This window comes from Poecile atricapillus, chromosome 1 (genome assembly GCF_030490865.1).
Source record: "Poecile atricapillus isolate bPoeAtr1 chromosome 1, bPoeAtr1.hap1, whole genome shotgun sequence".
Lineage (NCBI taxonomy): Eukaryota > Metazoa > Chordata > Aves > Passeriformes > Paridae > Poecile > Poecile atricapillus.
In genome coordinates, this window is record NC_081249.1 from 87,827,214 (window position 1) to 87,847,874 (window position 20,661).

At 44.6% G+C, this 20,661-nt stretch overlaps 1 protein-coding gene across 4 annotated transcripts in view; it reads left to right on the forward strand.

Moving 5' to 3' along the window:
* The first annotated feature begins 12,245 nt into the window (after window positions 1-12,245).
* Window positions 12,246-20,661, forward strand: part of EPHB6 (EPH receptor B6) — a 66,702-nt gene continuing 58,286 nt past the window's right edge. For 2 of the 4 annotated variants that reach the window (XM_058864757.1, XM_058864787.1), the window contains exon 1: window positions 12,786-13,146. The gene's annotated coding sequence lies outside the window, so the exon portion shown is untranslated. Of the gene's footprint in view, window positions 12,364-12,530; window positions 12,671-12,785; window positions 13,147-20,661 lie in introns of those variants that run through there. The other 2 variants (XM_058864777.1, XM_058864767.1) reach the window with 2 other exon arrangements.

A 20,661-nucleotide genomic window follows, 5' to 3' on the forward strand; every position in this document is an offset into this window, starting at 1 on the left:
AGGAAAAAAAGACAAGACACACCTCTTGGTCCTGACAGTTCCAGTGTGTTCTTACATTCAGCAGCTGTAAAGAGAAACAACAACAACAACAACCATGTCAGCATTTTCCTGTCCTGCAACTGCACTGATGTCAGCAAGAGATATCAGGCACTTTGAAGCCAGATGTTCTATCTGTTGCCTGGATTTTATTTTGCCCTACAAAACCTTCCTTTTCCCAGTCTCCATTTATTTATTCGACTGGATTTGTTATTTGGTTATGATGTGGCTCTTACTTTCCCTCCTTTTACTAGACTCGCCCTTTATTCCCAGTTCCTCCTCTTTAATTATTTTTTTCAATTTCCTGAAAAATCTGAAGGTAATACTTTTCCTATGGTGAGTTATTCAACATTCCACTTCCATAGAACCATTTTACCAGAGAATTTCTGAAAAACTGGTTATGAAATCGGTTCCATTTTCCTGGAGTATGCCTTTTATGAGTTATGTTCCATCTTTGAACGAAGAGATAAACGTACCTTAAACATGATTTTTTTCACATTAATATCTGTTCTATACATTTTTTCATATTTAACATTTCTGTTATTTACAATCTTTCACATTAATTTCTTTGAGTATAGGATGCTGAACCCTGAACCAACTGCATGAACATCTTTGCATGTGGCAACTTCCTCTCCTCTTGAAAGATTGGCTTATAACATTTATTGATTTAGTCTTGCTCAGGCAGTAGCTCAGTCCAGGAAAATTAAGAATTTCAGCAGTTCATTAAAAAGCACTTCATATCAAGGGAATGACAGGAAATCAGTAGGTAGAAATAGCAGACTCCTTGACTATCACAGACTCATTGTAAGGCAGATTGACACAGGCTGTGCTTCAGGATAAATGTGAATGAGAAAGAAAAATGATCTTGTAGAAAGCAAAAGTCAGGTAATTTGGGATTAAGGTCTGTCCCTAGGACACTGAGGTAGAAGCAAGACATTAGACTAATTTATTTATGGAGAAAAAAAAGCAAACCCACCTTATTGTGTACAAAACAGCTTTACTTTCTTTACAGGCCACAGTTTAAGAATGACCCTCAAATAGAGTCTTGCATTTATCAGAAGCCACAGCATTTTCTTGAACCTATTTTTTTTTCCTCTCTGAGACAGAGAATCCTTAGTCAAGGATGCAAACTTGCAGTTACAGACAGAAATCTTTCAACCACATCCTTGTTGTTCTTGTTGAATGTGAAACCAGAAAGCACCTCACTACAAGCAGCCTACATTACCTGCTTTAGGAGAGGTGTCCTCTTCCTCATCTGCATTTTTGTGCCCAGACAAGCCATTTGCTATGTCCTCTCTGAGCAGACACTTCATCAGCTGTAACGAAGCAACAATTGCACCGCACATTTTTCATGCACATATCTTATATATTTATTTATTTTATTTGTTTGCTTGTTTGTTTGTATGACCTGTCCAATCTTGCTGCAAAGCACAGCTGCAAGTTTCCCATTTTTCTTTCCCGACCCCACACCCTGAAGCTCTTTATTGTTCACTTGGTTATACTTTGTCAAAACAGTTACTCTTTCTATGCAGCAAGAGAGCTGCAGTGCAGGTGAGATAAAACTACATATGGGTCCTCAGAAGCCTGACTCTGATTGATAGACCTTGCAGCAGTAGTTCCATGGCACTTTCCGTAAAACTGGCAGGTTTTTTTAAGATGACATTTCCCTGCTCCTGCCTGTACAAGAACTGATTTATTGTCCCAGTAATGCTAAAGGGATCTGAGAAAAATGTCTGTATTTTAGCAAAGTAACATAGCCACTTGTGTCAGTGGCAAAAACCTTAAGCTGGCCTTTCCTGAATGACACTGCCTTTAAAATGGTCCCAAGCATTTATGCAGCAGCCCAGTGGTCACTAAGTAGGAGAGAGCCTTTAGAGGAGCCAGCAGAAAACTGCCTACGTGAGAACAGGCAAGTAGTAAATATGGTCCACCCATCTTACCAACAACACAGGTGAAGACTGCTCACAACATATCTTAGACAAGGGAATGTGTGCTGACATTTGAGTTAAAATACAGCTTTTGGGGGAAAGGGACAGAAACTGCATTGGAGAGTGCAGGTGAGCTTGTCTAGAACAACTAAAGCTTATTGGTGCACTCAGGACCCTGGCTGTCTTGGCTGACAGGAGTACAGCTTCAACAAGCATCACAGAGGAAATCATAGACTCAGAAATAAAAACACTTATTAAACCACCTGTAGCGTCACACTGTGTCAGTAGGATAACGATGACTTTAAACGGTGAGTACTCATTGCTTCAAGATACTTTCTGCAGCAGAGAAAAGCCCGTCAGGGTAGCAGTTAATGATTAGTGAGCAGTCACACTCACTCAGAATTCATGAGTATCCCTGAATGCTAGAGATTACGGAGGTAGTATCAAATTACTTCCCCTACCGAGTTCAGTACCCTGAACTGCAGCGCTAGTAAGGACCCAGAAAAGGAAAAAGATAATACTTTCCCAAGTTGGGGCTTTTTTTGTTTGTTTGTTTTTGTTTTTTTTTTAATTTCATGGAACTTCTAACATTTGTCTGCTCAACGCTTTTGTGCCCCTGCTCTGCCGAGCGCCAGGGGCGAGCAGGAGGCTGGGCCGGGGTTCGGGTGCAGTACCGGCTCTGGCCAGCGGGCGGCACTGTTGAGCCGCAGAACCGCAGCCCCACCGCCGCCCGCCTCGGCTGGCTCCGCGCCCGCAGAGAGAGCTCCAGAGAGAGCTCCGTGCTCTCCCCAAAGAGCCAGAGCAATCCCGGGCTCTCCACCTCGTATCTGCACCCTGTGCTTAGACTTCAGCGCGAAGGAAAATTTATTGCTTGTTCCCAAACACGTTTGCCGGCTGTTTTCCTGAGCTCTAGCTCAAAATTGCACTCCCCGTTCCATGGTTTCCTTCAATTCTTTTTTGTACCTTTTTCACAAATCTTTTCCCTCTCTGTTCGTGGCCTGGACTCTAATACGTACAGACTGGGGGATGAGAGGCTGGAGAGCCCTGTGGAAAGAGATATGGGGGTTTGGGTTGATGGCGAGTGGAACATGAGTCAGCAGTGCCCTGGCAGCCAAAAGGGCCAGCTGTGTCCAGGGGTGCATCAGGCACAGCATCGCCAGCTAGGCAAGGGAGGGGATTGTTCTGCTCTGCTCTGTATTGATGTGACCTCACCTCAAGTTCGGTGTCCAGTTTTAGGCACCATAGTGTAAGAGGAACATCAGATTATTAGAGGGTGTCTAGAGAAAGGCGATTAAGATGATGAAATGTCTCCAGAGCAAGAGGTCACTTGGTTTGTTCAGCCTAAAGAAGGCTGAGGGGTGGCCTACAGCTTCCTCATGGGGTAAATAGAGTGGGAGGTGCTGATCTTCTCTCTCTGGTGATCAAAGATAGTACACGGGAAAATCTGGAATCATTAAGGTTGAAAAAGACCTTTAAGATCATAAAATCCAACCATAAACCAAACAACACTGCCAAGACTGTCTCTAAGACATGTCCCTAATTGCCACATTTGCACATCTTTTAAATGCCTCCAGGCAGGGATGGTGACTCATCCACTTTCCTGGACAGCCTGTTCCAGTGCTTGATAAACCTTTTGGTGAACAAATCTTTAATTTCCAATCTAAACCTGCCCCAGCACAACTCGAGGTTGTTTCCTCTTCTCCTGTTGCTTGTTACATGGAAAAATAGACCCACTCCCACCTGGCTACACCCTCCTTTCAGGCAATTGTGGAGTGTGATAAGATACCCCTGAGCTTCCTTTCTTCCAGGCCAAACAACCCCAGCTGCCTCAGCAGCTCCTCACAGGGACTGTGCTCCAGACCATTCCCCAGCTTTGTTGCCCTTCTCTGGCCTCACTCCAGCACCTCAATGTCTTTTTTGTAGTGAGGGGCCCTCCACTGAACAAAGGATTCCAGGTCTGGCCTCACTAGTGCTAAAGAGATAGGGGATGACCACTGCCCTGGCCCTGCTGGCCACAGTATTGATCATACAGGCCAGGTACCATTGGCCTTCTTGGCCAACTGGGCACACTGCCAGTTCCTGTTCAGCCACACCCCCAGGTCCTTTCATGCTGGCCTTTGACATTCCTTTCACTGTGTTCCGAGCTTGTAACTCTGCATGTTGTGACCCAAGTGCAGGACTCCACACTCAGCCTTACTGAACCTCACACAACTGGCCTCAGCCCATGGATCCAGCCTGTCCAGATCCCTCTGCAGAGCCCTCCTGCCCTCAGCAGATCCCACCCAGCCTGGTGTCTGCTGTAACCTGACCGAGGATGCCTTTGATCCCTCTGTCCAGATCATCAGTAAAGATATTAAACAGGACTGGCCCCAATACTGAGCTCTGGGGAGCTCCACTGGTGACTAGCTGCCAATTGGACACAACTCCATTCTCCACCGCTTCCTGGGCCCAGCCATCCAGCCAGTTTTTAACCCAGTGAAAAGTATACCTGTCCAAGTGATAAGCAGCCAGTTTCCCCCCCAAAAATGTGGGAAAAGGTATCAAAGGCTTTACTGAAGTCCAGTAAACACCCACAGCCTTTCCCTCCTCCACTGAACAGGTCAGCCTGTCATGGAAGGAGATCAGGTTGGTCAAGCAGGACTTGCCTTTCCTAAATCCATGCCAGCTGGGTTTGAATCCCTGCTTGTCCTGCACATGCTGTATGATGGCACTGAGGATGAGCTGCTCCATGACCTTCCCAGGCACTGAGCTCAGCCTGACAGGTCTGTAGTCCCCTGAATCTTCCTTCTGTCCCTTCTTTTGGATGGGGATCACATTTGCAGACATCCAGTCAACTGGGCCCTCCCTGGGGATCCAGGTGTCTCCAGTGGATCCCATCTGGATCCAAAGCTCTGTGTGTGTCTGAGTGGTGCAGCAGGTCACTGAGCATTTCCATTGGATTATGGGAGCTGCATTCTGCTCCCTGTCCCTGTCTTCCATCTCAGAGAGCTGGGTACCTGAAGAAGAACTGGTCTTGCTATTGAGGACCAAGACAAGGAAAGTCTATCATGTACCTTTTCCTCATCCTTTGTCACTACACCATTCTTTACTGGATACTTAGCACTGCAGCATCCAGTAAAGGATGGAGATTCTCCTTAGCCCTCCATTTGTTGCTGATGTATTTAAAGACATTTTTATTGTCTTTTCATTCCAGTGAAATTATATGAAGCTGTGTTAGGGGAAGTTTACATTGGACATTAGGAAGAATTCCTTCACTGAGAGCACTGTTGGTCACTGGAACATGCTCCCCAGGGAAGTGGTCTCAGCCCCAAGCTTGTTGTGAGTTCAAGGAGCATTTCATTCATATGGTTTAGATTTAGGCAGTCCTGTGAGGAGCAGGGGGTTGGGCTCAATGATCCTTATGGATCCCTTCCAGCTCAAGATATCCTGTGATTCTATAATTCCATGATTCAGGCTGATAAGCAGGGGAGCTGATGTGATTGTAATAGATTACTCCAAATATGATGAAGAGAAGCAGTTGTTCATTGCTTTTGTTACCTTCAGGGTGCTTACTCACCTTCTGCAGCTGTGCTGCCTAATGCATAGGGGGTTTACTCTTTGCATGTTAGCCCGTGGCTAAACCTGTTGACTTCACATCTCCACACCCCCAGTGTTTTCCAGATTTACTCAACAAGGGCATTTCAACAATTTCTGGAGGAATTTTCAGGTTTAGCTTTATTTTCTTGCATAGTTTCTTAGTGATTTTCTTTCTTTCTTTTTGCGGCTTTATTTTTGGTGCCAAGAGAACAGTTTCATACACAGACCGCAACAGCAAGGGGTACTGAAAACACATCCCTGTTATGGGATACTCAGTTTCAAAGGCCTCATACTCTGGCGACTGGCATATGTCCACTTAAAACAAACATCAGCTCTCTTGACTGTCCCTCCACAACCTGCACACCCTTTGCCTTCTCATCCATCTTTTAGCTGCAGCATTTTATTCAATTCCATAAAGTCTCCTACGTGTACACAGAAATTGTGCATTTAATTTTTGATGAATTAGTTTTCAGACAGATCAGGTCCGTGATCCAGATCACTGCACAAATCTTTGCTGATAGCACTGGGAAGGTGATGAGGAAAGGGCAGAGAAAAAAAAGAGTGTAAGGTTATCTGTCTCAGTAGAGGTTCATATTCTTGTGTTGTTGAAATATCTGTTGGACTACAGCCTTAGAAGTAAATTCTCATTTTGCACTACAGTGCTTTTAAACTCATTTCTATAAATATGTTGCCACCTCTGGGTTCCTGAATATGCCAGTCTGTGCATGGGAGATTGAATGAGAAATTAATTTTTCTGTTGAGATGTTTCCACATCTTACAAGTAATTAAGCATTCCTTGGGGAAGAAGCTGGCACCCAGGCAACAGACTGAGACCCAGGAACTGCCAGGATACAGACCAGTTCTGTTCATGAAACACTTTTTCTGCCAGGAGATGTATCCAGCCATTCATTCCCTTCTCAGAAAAACTCCTGAAATAATTACATTAAGTGGAGTTTCATGCTAAACAAAATTGTTTTAACACTTCCCACGTTCTTTTTCTCTCTGAAAGAAAATAAACCATTTTATTCCCAACTAAATTTGTACTTCTCCTTTCCTACTCATTTTTCAGCCAAGAGCTAAATGAAAAAGGCAGTCATTTATGTAACCCCTTTCTGCAAGTTTGAGCAGGCTCACAGACCTTTACGGATGGATCTGGACATAGGGTGGCACCAGTCACCCTCTCTGGCAGCCGAAAAGAAAAATCCTGTGGGTAGGTTATGTTTTCTCACAGAAGCTCAGCTCCATTCCTTTCAACTTCCTGAGGGTGTGAAGCCTTCACCTCTCTGCTTTTTAATGCCAGTAACTTAATGTCCTTATCTTTCTACTGGCCTTCCAAGAATTAGCTGTATGTTATGTGATCTTTTCAGCAGGGAGATTTTGCTTAAATCCCAGGGCACTTAGGAAGTGCAACTTCCCTTTCCATCTACGTAACTGCTGGTCCATTTTTTCCACTAGAGCATAAGCATGCAACTGAAAACGGAGTTTTTCAGAATCTTCTGCAGCTTTCTGGAGTCATTTTTCAGATGAGCAACAGTAACCCAAATCTAGCACAGATCTCCTTAAAGTATGGAATATTTCCAAACACTCTTATGGAAGCAACAGAACAGTAGGATAATTGCAGTTTACTTGAGCCCCTTTTCCTTCCAAGTCAAACAGACAATACTGAAAAAAATACAGTGATACTTTGTCTGTGCTATTCCAAAAGGAGTTTGGAGTTTCTGGTTTTCATGAGCAGAAATTAGAAATTTCATGCTTGGTCAAGAATTTTGGTTGCAGCACACATCCAAAGGAAGTGAGTGAAGCTTGGATGAACATGGATCAGCAGATAGACAGGGCTAGTCTCAGGTGCTTTATAGAATATAGAGATTGTAAAACATAAAAGTTCAAAACTTCAATACCATTATAAAATATATACCTATACATTCATACTTTCTAGGGAATTCATAGGCCTTTAATAACAATACATACAAGAGAAATATACATATCTTTAACTGCACATTTCTGTTCCTGGGCCATGGCTGCAGAGCTCATGAATTTTACTTTTTCTCCCTTTGGCAGCTTCGGAATCCCTGTAGTGTCTCATGTTCCAGTAAGCAAAAAATTAATTTACAAGGTCTGGGCATTCAGGTAAAACCTAGTAGCAGTATTGAACTTACACAGCTGGATTGCAGGTCTGCACAGAATTGACTAAATAGTGTCCAGTCCCAGCAAGGAACAGGCTCAGTGTAAAACCAGTCATGGATTCCCAGGCAGCCACTTCTCTTTTTAAAGTTCCCCAGACCCTGGTCCACAGCATAAATAACTGTTTTTCCCTCTGGGTCTTAGCATGATGAACACTGGCACTCAGTCTTTGTGATGAGTGTTTTAGAAGGCTCAGGTTGCAAAGGTAGGATGCTGGAAAATGGAAAGATAAACAGGCATTTAGACTGTAGCTCTGGTGAACTGGCACGAGTCTACCTGTTTCTTCGCCTTTGAGACTGTCATGAAAATTTGCAACTGGTCCATGCCAACTGAGGAGAGAGGTTAAGATGCAAAGCATGGAATTACAATGGGCAAATGTTAATTCACGTGCATGAGGTGTCCCAGCCAAATTGGGGCAACCTGAATGTGGTTTTACACACAATTCTTATACCCTTCAAACATCCAGGTAATACATGATTTGACTAATCACTTACACCCACACTACTGATTATTAATAACAGTAAATCTCTGCAAAGCACCTGCATTTTTGCAGAATTCTTACTGCTTATCTGTTGATCCAGACATCCCTGGAGTCAGTCTTGCTATAATTACTTGCTGTGATGCCAGAAGATGCTGGGAAGATGTGGTCTAGGGTGCTGCTGTTATCTTAGTTGTCAAAGTCCATATTTCCAGGACTAGGTCACCCTTTAGTTTCTTTTATCTAAGAAGGAACAATACTAACTTCAGTAAATTTTCACAACTTTTTGACAATACAGTGTATTATGTGAACTAATATATGTTAGCAAAATTGATACACTGTTACACTATAAAGCTTGGTTGATATAATAGTCAAGGAAGATAATTTTTAGAACAACCGATACACATACTTAATGAAAATAATAATTAAAAATACAGGTGGGTGAACAGTCAACTAATGTAGATTGGGGTTTTTCTCCTCTCTGGCATTTATTTCCATTAAAACTCATAAGCAAAGCCCTAAGAAGAAATGAATGATGGCAAAGAAGGAATAAAGTAGAGAATAAGCCCGGTCTGTAAGTACAACACTGCTTGTTTCAAGGGAGAACAGAGACCTAGAAGCCTTCTTGCCTGCAAAAAAATCTCATTATTTGTGATAAAGAATAAAAACCAAAAAATTGAAATGCATGACTGTATAATGGTGGCTGCCAAGAGCCAGTGTGGAGACTGTAAAGGTGCAGGGTCTGTTTTTTCACATTGCACCTTGAGCTGCCCCTCAGTCCTTTGCACTTCTGTGCTTCCCCGAATTATCTTTAGTTATCTCTTATGAATTTTCTGTAAGCTTCTCCTCTTTCTGTGCCAGGCTTTCTTAGGGAAAAAAATACCTTTGTACTTCACCAAACACAGCAACAAACAAAACAACAAGGCTTTGGGTATGGAGTATCCAGAAGGATATTATAAGGTTTTAGTTTACTGATCTGTATGATTATTTTTCAGAAATCTGTGAAATCTGCTATTTCAGACAGTTGCAGTGATAAATCTGCCCTTGAAAAAAATCTCCTTGAAGATTTTATCCACTAAATAGTTCTGCTTCAAAACTGCTTGTCAAACATGTCCTCTCATGTATAAATAGTACCCTTCTTATTCTTTCCTCTGCCTGCTATTCTATTTGCTGTTCCCAGCTCCTCCCTTTCTTCTTCACATCCCTTTCTTTCCTTGTCTGTCTTTTATAGTCGCTCTGTGTGTATCTTGCTTTCTCTACCTTTGTCTCCCACCTCTCTCACTCTTATCCTCCTTCTTCTCTCCTTTTTCTTTGAAACTCTATTCCCCTTGTCTTAGCCTCACCCCTCCCTTTTATCCTCCTCAGATACTCTCTCATGGGTGGTTTTCTTCTCTTTGGTTTGTGTGGTCTGCCCTGCACATTCCAATTCTTTTCTCTTCAAGACCTAACACGTTTTACACAGTGAGGAGAGTATTTGAGAAATGAATTCTGCTTTGCTGCTCTGACCATTGTTTTGATAACTGAAACTTTAAATATTACGAGATCTGTTTGTGTGTCTGGACATTTGAAACTCACTGTTGTGTGGAATCGTGTCTATAAAATGAATGTCTGTGTAATTTGGAGTACGATTGTCTTTATCAGCATCTCCAAACTTTCTTGATCATGTATCCCTCTTGGTAAAAGGTTTTAATATACACCCCTGTTATACATATATTTACTTATTTATAAATTATGCACTACTGAAGTTCTGTTACTTTCCCCCTGAACACCAATGGGTTGCCTTGCATACTCCTTTGGGGTGGATGCACCCCACTTTGGAGATCACAGCTCTATATCACGGAAGCCACCCTGTTGCATGAGACATGCTGGTTTTGTCACATTTAAGAGTCTCCTGAGAATCCCATCCATCTGTGGTAGTTTGGGATTGAGAGCTTTTTCTTCTCTGTTTCTATCATGTTGGCTGTGGTTGTTTATATATTGAGAGGGCTGAGTTTTTCTAGTAGGGTGTGATAATTTGCCTAGCAGAGGGAGATTTCAGTAAATGGAATTTTTTTTTTTAAAGATGCAAATTCTGCAGCATTGCAAAATGCTGCAACATTCGAGAAAAAACATTTAACCGCTGACGTAAAAATTAATCCCCAGTAAAAGACTGAGTGTCAGCTCGTCTTTCGCCAGGTGAGGTTTTAAAGAGGGTTTGGATGTTGCATGTGCACGCGTGCACAGGAACTTTTCTCAGACTTCCCCATTCAGTGTAGCAGTTCGCTCATGCTTGGCTTTCATTCCACAAGAAGGAGGAGGAGGAGGTTTTGGGGGGAATATTCCGTTACCATAAAGGGGAGGAAGTGTTTCTGCAGCTATTGAACAAAGCAGCTAGTTAACCTCTTTCCCGACCCCGGTGCAATGGTACAGTCCCACTGCTCCTTTCTAGGGGCCAGATGCTCCTCATAGTAGTAAAATGAGGAAGAAAGGAAAACATATGTGCAAAAATTTACTACCCAGCTCAGTAAAGACCAGATTCAAGGAGGAGCTGAATACCTGCAATGTCTCCTAAAGTAAATTTCTTTTAGAACCAGATGGGGGGGAGGGAGAGGGAGGGAAGTTGGAAGGAAAGAGGTCTGTTGTAATTGGTGTCTAGAAACCCCCACAGAGAGGATTAAGAAAGAAACTATGCTGTCTGGGAAGAAGTAGGTATTTGTGTTGCTCTGCATATATACAGAACTGCTAGAAAGGGCTGCGTTCTGTGGAAACTAGCCCTAGCTTTTTGAACACTGAGATGTGTCACTGTCTGCTGATGGTACTTCTTTTAAGCAGAACTTTATTCAATGCGGTTTTTCCTTTTGTATGTGTACCAGTGTCTCAAGTATAAGGGAATCACGGTCACTTTCTATTGTGTGTATTGTGAAGCTCGTACTTCAAACCAAAGAGAGTTACTTTGGGAACAGAAGCCCAAAATTCTGCTCTGTGTTATCACAGAAGTTTTTATGAATTGTAAGGCACTGAGTTTTGATATCTTTTCCATTCAGTGCCAATGCATGCTGTGTTTAGCTCACTGCATCCTCCCTCATTTTCTGCCACTCGGCTGTGTAACTCACTGAATGGTAGGAACGAGCAGAGGGTAATGCTGTATGCCTCATCCACAAGCATTTCTCTGTATTCAGCCCAGTGACATTTCCAGAATAAGTAGGTAGACTCTTGTTCTTGCACTAGCAGGAAACAGGAGACACCCAGAAAGATTTCTCAAAAAAGATGCTTTTAGTCTTTTGTTTCCACATCGGAAGGTGAGGTTCTCTCCTTTGAAGAACTGAGAAATCCCGTTTGATTCACCCTCACAACTGAGGTTTGTCAATACCTAGAATCAATGAAGCACCTCGCCTCTGTGATGTCTCTCAGAATCACAGCATGGGTCAGGTCAGAAGGGATCATGGGTGTGGTCATCTGCTCCAACTTCCTGCTCAAGCAGGGTCACCCCAGAGCGCACGGCACAGGATTGTGTCCAGACAGTTCTGGAATATCTCCAGTGAGGAAGACTCCACAACCTCTCTGGACAATCCATCCCACCCAGCGCTCAGTCACCCGCACAGTAAGGAAGTTCTTCCTCATGTTCAGCTGGAACTTGCCGTGCATCAGTTTCTGCCCATTGCCCTGTGTCCTAGTGCTCGGCACCACTGAGGAGAGCCTGGATCCACCCCAACACCCTCCCTGCAGATACAGACACTGGTGAGCCCCCTCTCAGACATCTCTTCTCGAGGCCGAACAGGGCCAGGTCCCTCAGCCTTTCCTCATAAGAAAGGTACTGTTAATAATCTTTGTAGCCCTCCACTGGACCTGTTCCTGGAGCTCCGTGTCGCTCTTGGACTGAGGAGCCGAGCACTGGACACAGCACTCCAGGGGCGCCTCACCAGGGCCGAGTGGAGAGGAAGCATTGGAGGTGGAGTACAAGGAAGCACTGATGCACGAACCTGGGGCTGGGTTATGCAGACCAACAGGAGATGGCACACATTAACACGGATTTCAACAACGTCAAGAGCGACTGACCAAGGATCAGTCTTGTGCAGCCACGCTGTCCTTGCTGACCTGACCCTGGCAGGGGCTGGGGCAGGGGCTTGGGCAGAGGTTGGGGCGGGCACAGCTGCGACCACGCTCGGAATCCCCGGAGAGCCGGCGGTGAGGGAAGACCCTTTTGGAAAATCCCCTTTTCGAAGGGGCTGGGTGGGGGAAGCGGGAGGGGTTCAGCAGCACAGCCTGGGATCGCGGAGGGAAGCCGGTGCCGCCCAGCGACCCGCCCAGCGGAGCGGCTCGGAGGGGAGGGGGGGGAGGCTGGCGGCGGCCGGGGGAGCCGGCGGGGCGTGCGGCACAGAGGATGGCGATGGCCGCGGAAGTGACAGGAGTGGCTGCAGCCGCCTCGGAGTGCGGGATCCCGCAGCGCCCCCACCCCCATTTGCCGTCGCTGGGCTTCTGCGAAGGAAAGCAGGTCGGGGGGGCGGAGAGAGAATGGAGGAGGGGCACGGCGAGGAAGGGAGGGAGGGAGGGGGGAGAGAAAGCGAGAGAGAGAGAGCGAGAGAGAGAGAGCGAGAGAGGAGCCCGGAGAAAGGGACAAGGCAGATCCTGGGAAGCGAGAGGAAGAGATACTCCTGCAGGAGGGGGAACGTGGGTGGGGAGAGGACATTCCCAGCGAAGGGCCTGGAGGGGGGCGCAAGGATCGGGACTGCTCACAAGCATCCGACTTGTTGAAATACGTCGAGCGAGGCGAGAGGCTGTGCCCGGGGCCGGGGGACAAAGCGGCGCTGGCCCGCCGGGATGGTGCAACTCGGGCGGTGAAAATGGTCTTTGTCCAACTTTTCTGATGCCGGGAGGCCGGGCGGCACGGCTCTAGCGGGAAGGGCTCCTGCGAACACCGCTCGAGTAATGCTGGGAAGTGGAGGGGGTGTTGCTGGAGTCCTGCACAAGGTACCGCGGCGGGCGGGCGAGGACGGGCATTGTGAGTCCGGCCGGGGCGCTCGGAGCCGGCGGGACGTGGTCGCGGATACCCGCTGGTCTCTGCCATCCGGGGGAGGGGGCACAGAACAAACGAGGAGTACTTCGGAAGGGGTTAAAAGTCCGCAGGTGATTTTTTTTCCTCCTTTCCCGGCGTGTGCTGTCGAAAGGCTGCGTTACCGGGACGCTCCCCCGAGCGCGCCTCTGCTGTCAGGTGGCGGCTGTGGGCACGGGAGGACAGAGGTGGGGAGTCGGGTCACGGCCTCTCCGTTCACAGGGATTACCCCCAGAGCCCTTCCACAGGGCCACGGTGCGCTTGGTCTGCTCCCGTGAGCGATGTTTCCCCTCTCTAGCCCCCTGAAGAGCCATAGGGAAATGCTGCCTTTGAAGTAGGGCTTGATGGATGCTGCTGTGGGTTCCCGATCCTCGTGGAACGACACAGGGGAGGCTGTGTGGCCTTGTCTGTGGGTAGGGTTGCTCAGCGCTCTTGGGGGGGACAGATGGTTGTATGAGTGCTTGTGGCAGAGAAAAGCCATGTTAGGCTATTTTTCAAGGAGATGATGCAAGTTACTACTACTCAAACTAAATAAATCTGTGAATGTGGGAGGGGCTGTTGTGATGGGTAATTTTAATTTTGCCTTTTGTGGGATACACTGAGATGATTTCACTTACTCTGAAGTTTCTCTTGCTGTTACCACACTCATTTGGTTGGGGAGGAGAGTGAGTATCACCTCTCTTTCGTACAGGTTCCAGAAATCAGAGAGTAAAGATGGGGAAGGAAATCTCCCAAGGGGCATCCTTCACTAGTAGTGATACCAATTCATGCAGATTCATGGTGAAGTAGACTGAGAGGGCAAATGGAAACAACAAAGTCAAGGAGAGTTGGCTGCCACCGCATACATCTGTTACAGAGGCAAATCTGTAGCCTCAGATGCAATGAAGGAGGAAGCTTCCTTTTTCATTGTTATATGGGTTCTAATCCGAAACATGGAACTGGATGTGGGTATACCTCTTGTTTAGTCAGAGCTGATCCACCTGCCCTAAGCCATTAATACGAGATTTATTGGCTATTCTTCATTCCCAGTTTGAAATAATTCCAACCTAATAATCCTCTTTTGATGCCTCCCCATTTAATTGCAGAAAAAAAAAAACCAAACTGTTTTTCTCTAGAAGTTCACTCCCTAAATTCAACACCTTGCCCTACTTCAGTTTGCTTTACTAATGCATTGGCAGGCTTCAGATAGCTGCACATAATTGCATCCTTTCCTTTACTGCTTTTTGCGTGTATGCTCTCTTAGCTAAATTACGCATGTGCAGTTTTTAAGTCCTTGACTTGTGTGCCCCTCTAGCCACTAAACATTTTTTCTTGTCTTCTGAGTTCTCTCCTATTTGACATTCTTGCACTTGCACTGAGCTGCTCAGAATTGTTTGCATGGCCATGTGTTTTGATACATGGAAATAGCATCACTTCAGGGCACTGGATATTGTATGAAGTAGGATTGTATCTCTTTCTAATTTAATCACCGAAACCCCACAGAAAGGCATGTTTTCTTGCATTGTTCTGAAGTTCTCAGCTCTTCCAAGCTGTTATCTGTGGCAAGAACAGCTTAGGTTGTGGAGACTTTTTGGAGAGGGCTGGGGAGGAGATGTCTATTCTCTTTTCTTTTGCCCAAGGCTGCTACTGTCTTTGCCTTCTGTATTTTACTTGGAGGCTGACCAATGGCACAGTGTAAATCCTTTTTGGAGGGAAGGCAGCTGGTGGCTCCAAGGAGACAGCTGCTTATTCTCCAGCATGCTCCCATAGGCTGCCAGCAGATGTGTCTGACAAGGGAGCTCATGCCTCAGTCCATTGAGAATTGTCTTCTTTATGCCTGTACAGATTCACTGTGTACATCCCTCTTTGTGCCCAGGTGCAGATGGCTTCCCCTTCTCCCCTCTGATACTGCATGTGCCATATGCAGAGAGTCATGTAAGAGATGAGTGTATTTTCTCCCCCCTTATCTTGTGTGCCTCCAATTAAGACAGATTTGTTTTTTGGCCAGCGTTCCTTCCCCTGGATTGTCAGAAGATTTATGCTTGCTTTTCCGCTGGTTCAGGAATGCTCCTCTCTCCAGATCTGCTCTCCCTAAAACCTTGGTTTCCTTGTATTTCATTATCCATCCGCAGTTCCTGTGCAGAGGGTTAACCTGAAGTCCCTACAGATTAGTGCGGAGTACGTTTGAAGCACACCTAAGGTTACACAATATATTTTTATTTTTCATTTTTGTGGCCATGTTGCATATGTTTACTGCACACATAAACAATAGAAGGTGGAAGAAGTACAAATTGGTGTGTGTGGTCAAGCTAGAGCTTTATAATGTCATTTAGCCACCAAACAAGAGGGCAGTGTCTTCTAAAAAGGATGCTGTCATAAAAAAGTATTTATTAAGAATATTACAGATAGATTGGCTGGCTTTGGTTATAAATGTGATTTTTTTTTTCTAAAAGCTCAAAGACTTATTTCTGTGAGAAGTTGATTAAAGGTTTAGGGGGAAACTGATGATCCCCTAAAATATTATCATTATTTAGTCTTGTTTACTGTTATTTTTGTTCCTTAAACTTGATTTAATACTATGTTACTGTTACATCTTGCTGTTGATTTTGATTTTGTTAGCAAGTTTTGTATCACCTTACAGAAATGCAGGTAAGGTTTTCTTCCAGCTACTGACTCCACACATACAGCGGTTTTCCTACTCATTATGACCTTATACTTTAGCTTCTACCTGATAAATCCTGGGCTGGATATCACTCCTCTCTCCATAATTGCTCTTTGGCAGGCAACCATAAAGTGTCATGGGCTTCAGGGGTGTACACAAGTGTAACACAGGTGTATTTTGTAAATAATTCTGTAGATGTTGTACAACAGCAAACTAGCTCTCTTTCTCCAGTGCTGCCAACTGTGCTATGCAAATAGACCCCCAAAAGGATAAAAGCTCCTTAATTGCTCATGTCAGCCATAGCAGTCAAACATGTGAGCAGCAAATCCAAGTAAGAAAAAGCCATTTCATGTTGTCACTCTTCTCACACTTGATTTATACGAGTTTTAATCTTAACAAACAACTACACTAGTACTTCCTTCTCAGAGGTGTGTGTTGTGCTTTCAAGAAATACTCCTCTGCCACCAGAAATAAAACTTTATAGGGAGTGTACTGTTAATATATGTTGTATTTTAAAAAATGCAATTAAAATGTGTGCACTTTTTGGAGATCCTGGCACATTATTTTATACTGATAGCACTGTCTTGCCTCTTAAAAAGTCACTTAAAAAGAAGCTGATGCTTCTGTCACAGAGGTCCTACTTGAAGATTGTTCTTGAGACCACTTCTGACAAAAGCTCTTCTAGTCACTGGTTTCAGTTTTCCATGCCTGCAGAGGCCCCTGTGCATTCTGCTGCTCAGGCCTGCTTGTCAAGAAGATTTTTGTTGAAACATTTCACATGCACACCCCCACTCCCGTGTGCACGCGCGTGTGCGCATGCTTGTGTGTGCACACAGCTACGGGCAAGGAGCGGAAAATAGGCTGTCCTGGCAGCAGAGAAGATGCTGGGTACCGTAAGAACACAGCCTATCCAGCCTCAAAAGTGCAGTCTTACATATGAAAGCTGAATCCTTGAGGTCTTGATTCACCTTAGGATGGAAATTCTCACCAGCCCAGACCTGCACATTGAAACATACATGACTTCATTTTCAGACAGGCTTTTCTTTTTTTTTTCTCCTGTCTCCTTAAGCTTGCCAAGTAAATGATTCCTCTGCTGATTCTGCAGTTTCCAAGTACAGTTTTTCCTCTGTGCCATGTCTCCCGAAAATATCCAACGTGTCTAAATCATGTAATTAAACCCTAGAAGCTAAAGACTGAGAACTACTGACTCTTTGTAAGATATTTCTGTTTTGGCATACTGATGTTTCTCCAAGTTACTGTAAAGCTTTCAAAGCTCCCTAAATGACCTGATCTCTCTCCCACTTACTGCAAAACACTCACATGATATGAATCTGCTTGGCCCAGCTGACCACTTCAGAGGCAGTGTGTAGGATACAGACGCCTGTGTGGAAGCCTTTAGCATCAGCCTTACCACAGGTTCTCTCAGATCCTGGGTATGTCTGCAAATGGAAGCATGGTTCCTTGGCAGAACTCTCTTATCTTCTTAACTATTCTCTAAGAAGAGTTGTCACAAGAAGGGATGTCACAAGAGGGACAGTATTACAGAGATTTCTGGGCAGGTTTTGAATAATTTCAATTTGAAAATTCAAACTGGACTGTTTATGAGACTGTTTGAATTTTCAAATGTTAGGTTTCACTCACGGCTAGGATCAATTTCATTCCAGTACGCAGAATCTGGAAGGCTTTCTGCACCAGGAAGATGTTTGAAATTACTCCTTTTTGGGTTTGAGCCAGGAAGAAGCTGCTGGAAGCACAGCTGGATTGGGATGGATGTGTGCCTGCAGTTGTCTCCCAGATGGTCCCTTCCGTTCCTAATGTCAGTAGGCTTTCAGCTGGTGCCAGCAGCAATGGGGATGCAAATATGTAGTGACATTTTCACTTTTCAGTGAGTTTGCTAATCCCGTTTGGTGCATGTGTTGTCCCACACTATGGTATCAGGAACTGAATAGTTCTCTTGAGGAATGTTTGTTTCATTGCTAGTGCAGAGAGGATCTTAGTGGTCTTCTCTTCTTCCAGTATCTAACAGTGTTAGAAATACATAAAGATGCAGTACCACGTGATGTGAGAACAGATTCTGGTGGCCTGAGTATAAATCAGCAGTCTGTTAAAGTCTGGGGGATAGATAGAGGCTTGACAGAGGGAATTTTCTTGGTTTGCACGTGCCTTGTTCTGCTGGGACATGTATGTGGAGTCAGATGCTGAAGAGTAATTACTCTTCATTTTGAGCCTTATTGTAGCTACGTTTTTGCTTGGGGCCCCAGGCTGAGCACCAGAAAGACATTTGGTGAAATAACGTAATGGGAATGATGCATGACTTGTGCTCCTTGTTTCAGTCAGAAGTCCTCTTAACTCAGACTGCAAGAATGGTGTTGACAGTTGTGTGTTTTTCATGAATAATTTTACCAGTCTTGAATTAGAAGTGGCCCTGGATGGTCTCAGAGAGCTGCAGGTTCTTGGAAGAACTAAGGACATCCTCAGGTAGAAGATGGATGGCCTTGAAGGGAGGGAGGGTGGGCCAGAGAAGGCCAGGAAGAAGGGTGAAGCACCTCTCCTGAAGACAAGCTGAGAGAGCTAGGATCATTCAGACTGGAGAAAACTCCGGAGTGACATTATTGTGGCCTTCCAGTGCATGAAGGGGATATAAGAGAGCTGGAGAGGGACTTTTGGCAAGGGCATGTAAGCAATACAACATGTAGGAAAGACTTCAGACTTGGAGGGTTGGTGTAGAGGAAGGAATTCTTTACTCAGAGTATTGTGAGGCACTGGAACAGGTTGCCTGGAGAAGCTGTGGATGCCCCATCCCTGGAAGTGTTCAAGGCCAGGCTGGATGGGGCTTGAAGCAGCCTGATCTAGTGGAAGGGATCCCTGCCCATGGCAGGGGGATCAAAATTGAATGGTCTTTAAGGTCCCCTCCAACCCAAACCATTCTGTGATTCTGTGAAAACAAATTACTGACTAGATCCCTGTTGCCTGGAAAGAATAGATTAAAAAATGCTTTCCTAAATAGATTTTTTTGATTATATCTAATGGGTTTCCCCCCAAAAAGTGTGCGTGATGACAGAGTCTAAAGAAAACAAATCAGTCTTTGGACACTGCGTAAAAATAAAAACGTTAAATTCTTTGAAAGAATTAGGCTACAACAGATCTTATTCTGTTCAATAAATTAACACCTACTGGACAGTCCTGACTGAAAGGATCAGAATAGGTTCCATTGAATAGTTGTATATTTCCTGCTTCTCTTGGCTGATAGTCTGTACCAGGCCACTGTATCTAATAGTATTGAAAAGAATTGTGTGTATGGAAATCAGAGTGGGGAGAATTTGCCCTAAACCCTCAGAAAGTTATTTTAAAATTAGTTTTTAGATGATTTTTTTTGTTTTAAATGTTTAGCTTTCCCATCCTCCACCAAGATCATAGCAGATCAGCCTGGCATTTTCTGCTTTTTTTCTTTTGTGCCTCTGAACCTGTGGTGTTGAAATTGGACAGTCCCTGACTTTATGGCACTAATGCAAATGCACAGAGACTATTTGTGTTTGACTGCGTGAACTTCTGTGCCACAGCACTGATGAGCTGGGAGCTCAGTGAAGAGCAACAGAAGTGATTAGGTGACTACAGGGAATTTTTAAAATGCTATTAAAAAGCACTAGCTTACTGATGAGTGAAAAGGGTTTGCTCTGGAGTAACTAGAGTACCTAAAAGACTATTGACGGGATCCCAGGCAATGTGCTGGCCAAAGTGGAAGAGCTGGCCCAAATTGCCCAAAGTAGATGGGTTTGGGTTCAGTATTAAGGTGTGATTTCCTTCAGCAAAGGTCCACCTAGATTGTAGAAAGTCATGGAAGTCCTACTGGTAGTGACATTTAAAAATACAACTAGGGAAGCTTAAAGAAATACACCGACAAAAATCCTGCAGTTGACCAGGGGCTGTAGGCCAGATGTTGTCTAAATAAAGGTGCCCATCCCCCTCATTTCATTTCTGTTATTCTAGTCTTACCAACAACTGGGGGAGGGACTGCCTTCCTGACAGAAAATGTATCTTGGATCTGCTCTGTTACAACCAAGACTGGTTGATATCCAAGGAAAGGAAGTGGTGTATTGTACTCACTCCATTCTAAATGTAATCCTTTGGTTTTGAGGTTGGACATGGTTGTAACAAGAGCAGCGAGCCCCAGCATCCACACTGAAATATAAATAAGCCTTCGAGACACTGAAGAGGCAGGATGAACTCTGAGATTTATGTGTTGTTGCTTTCATCTCTGGCACGAAAAATAATACAAACATGCATTAGAAGGAGATGCTATGAGCCTGAAATATCTTTCTACCATAACCTGCTTGGCCTTCCCTTTTCCTCTTAAGACTATTTCTGTTCTGCTGAAGTATTAGTGGCACATAATGTTCCCATTTCCTGAGGGTGGAAACATCGAACTGGAAATGCAGGATGGAGGAGGAGGGAAGGACCTGAGAACAAAATTGGCTGCTCTTCAGGCTCTGCCAGTGGCAAGTTCAAATTTTTGGTGGAGCTCTCTAACCCTCTTTGCTACACATGGGCTCCTTGTGATCCTTCACTGAACTCAGGTAATTGTTCCAAGCAGTCATTGCCATTCACATCACCCCTTCTTTCCAGCCTTCGTCTGACTTCTTTTCTTCAAGCTACCATTTCTGCTTCATTTTCCTCTCAATTGTCTCGGAAATGAGAGCCAGTTTTGGGCAACTTGATTCCCAAAATCAAAGTGCAAACCTGGACAAAGCCTTGAATCGGCATGAATCATTAGTGTTGTTCTCTAAGTAAATAT